This window comes from Lactuca serriola, chromosome 3, assembly GCF_051521515.1.
Source record: "Lactuca serriola cultivar US96UC23 chromosome 3, Lser_US96UC23_V15, whole genome shotgun sequence".
Taxonomy (NCBI): domain Eukaryota; kingdom Viridiplantae; phylum Streptophyta; class Magnoliopsida; order Asterales; family Asteraceae; genus Lactuca; species Lactuca serriola.
In genome coordinates, this window is record NC_136410.1 from 164,323,242 (window position 1) to 164,326,258 (window position 3,017).

Below are 3,017 nucleotides of genomic sequence, written 5' to 3' on the forward strand. Positions count from 1 at the left end.
GGCTGTAATTTCCCACAAAATACCCAATCAAACACTGCTAACTTCCCTTGGGGTAAAATGACCATTTTACCCCTAACCAAGTCAAACTCAAAGTCAACTACTTGACTCGCCGAGTCCCTATCCTTCCCATTTGTCCTCATACCCGACTCTACTCGTCGAGTTACGCGATGACTGGATGAGTTATCCTTCTAAACTGATGACCAATGATCCTTCATCCGACTCGTCGAGTTGTATGAACAACTCGTCGAGTTCGTCTTCATCCGAAGAACACTCTAGCCTATGACTCGTCGGCCGAGTTTTATGAATAACTCGTCGAGTCTGTTCATGAGGTTAGAAGATTGCCTTGGACTCGCCGAGTCAGGGCATTGACTCGCTGAGTCCCTCCATAGATGCTTCTGGCTTCCGACTCACTAAGTCCACCCATGACTCACAACTCCACTCAGCAAACACGAAAAAGGGGAAAACTCAGGGACTCACGACTCGACTCGCTGAGTCCGATAAACGACTCGCCGAGTCATTTACATGCAATTACTATATACTCGATTTTGCTTGAATCCAACTCATGCCATACATAGATCTGAGTTCTTAGGGTAGGTTTTACACGTAAAGTTTCCAACTTTACGTGTATACATGCATAGAATGGGGATTTAAGGCCAAATAAGGGCTAAAATGGTAGATCTAGAACATTCAAGCAATATGCTTCCATAAAGGCCCTGAATCCAAGCTTCTGGAGCCCAAACATGCCTAGATCTAGAGGTTACACAACTCATTACAAACCCTAATCCATAATCAAGCTCGGAAATGGTTCAAGGACTTTAATGGTGCTCTAAGGGACTTTAAGCATAAAAACATAAGGGACTGAGTTATACCTCAATGAATCACTAAAATATCACCAAGATATTCGGCCTCCTTCTTCTCCTCTAGATCTACTCTTCTTCTTCTCTCAAAATCTTCAAGAAATCACACCAAAAAACTTCAATCTCACAAGAAAAAGGGGTTAGGACGATATAGGGAGCTCTAAGGGTGAAGGAGTCGGGCTTGGGGCGCATAAGGTTGGTTTAAATAGGGTTCAAACCCTTGAAATTACGGTTTCATCCAGACAGCAGGGACTCGCCAAGTCCAGAATGTGGACTCCCCGAGTCACCAACTTAAACGTGATCAATGTCCTGACACAACTCGGCAAGTCGGGCCTACAACTCGCCGAGTCCAAGGCTAAAAATTTAAATCACTTAGATAGATTATACATACCAGGAACCAGGTGCTACAAATCTCCCCCACTTATTTTAGACTTCGTCCTCGAAGTCTGCTGCTCGGTCCTGAAACAGCTCGGGGTAATGTTCCATCATTTCTTCCACCGACTCCCAAGTCCACTCTGAACCCTTCCGGTGCTGCCATTGCACCTTCACCAATTCCACCCTCTTGTTCCTCAGATCCTTCGACTTCCAGTCGAGGATTGCAACTGGGCGCTCAATGTAATTCAGGCTGTCATCAACTTGGATATCTCCTAACAACACCACCACTGAGTCATCCACTAGGCACTTCCATAACTGGGAGACATGGAAGGTGTTGTGGATCTGACTGAGTTTGGATGGCAGATCCAGCCTATATGCCACCTTGCCCACCCGCGCTACAACTCTAAACGGTCCAATGTATCTCGGGCCCAACTTTCCCCGCTTCCTGAATCGAATGTCGCCCTTCCAAGGCGACACTTTCAGGAGGACCATATCCCTGACCTGGAACTCCAGGTCTGATCGGCGCTTGTTGGCGTAACTTTTCTACCAACTCTGCACAGTCTGAAGCCTGCTCCAAACCTGCTGAATCCTCTCGGTCATCTTGAACACCAGCTTTGTGCTCCCCATGACCCTCTGGCCAACTTCACCCCAACATATCGGGGTCCTGCACCTCCATCCGTACAACATCTCGAATGGAGGACAGTCAATACTCGCGTGGTAGCTGTTGTTGTATGAGAACTCAGCCAAGGGAAGATAGGTATCCCAGCTACCACCAAAGTCTAGCACGCATGCCCGCAATATATCCTCCAGAGTCTGGATGGTCCGCTTGCTATGACCATCTGTCTGCGGGTGAAAGGAAGTCTAAAATGCAGACGAGTGCCCAACACATCATGAAACTTCTTCCAAAACCTGGAAGTGAACCACACATCTCGGGGACTCGCCAAGTCCAGAATGTGGACTCGCCGAGTCGCCAACTTAAACGTGACGAATTCCCGACATTACTCGGCGAGTCGGGCCTACACCTCGCCGAGTCCAAGGCTAAAAATTTAAATCACTTAGATAGATTATACGTATCAGGAACCAGGTGCTACAAACCCACATAGGGATTAACAATACTACTCGATTTATGCGAAGCTTACACTTCATCAGTTTTATAAAATGATAAAACTACAGACTATCTTTCAGTACAACATTACTTACATTTCTGGTCTTAGTGTTTAAGACTACAGTTCATATATAAGAAAATATTGGATTTTCTGGAAACATACATTATCATTTTACAAGGAAAAGATACAAAGAAAATACATACATTTTTAGTCTTGGGTATAAGACTTACAACCCGTTTTTAAAGAAAATATCGCATTTTCTGGAAGTATACAAAACCATTTTACGCAAAATAGTTACAAAATCTTTTCATACAAAATGCTTATGAATTCTCCAACTTAATTGTTGATATTTTTCAAAATCACTTGTATTATCAAAAAATCAGTAAACAGGTATTCAAACCATTTTGAGGGTCGGCGTCACTGTTTCATGCTTTCTACTTTTTAGTTATTTGTATTCAATTTTTGGGAAAACAAAGTTTTATAAACAATGTAATACTTGAAATCTCAATGTATGAATGTTTGTGTTGTTATGTTTCATTTATATTCAACTATTATGATACTGAACAATGATGTCATCCGCCCTCGGACATTTTCACCGTTCCGGTTAGGGGGTGTGATCGATTGGTATCAGAGCATTGTTTATAGTGAACTAGTATATCAAACCATACAAGATATACAA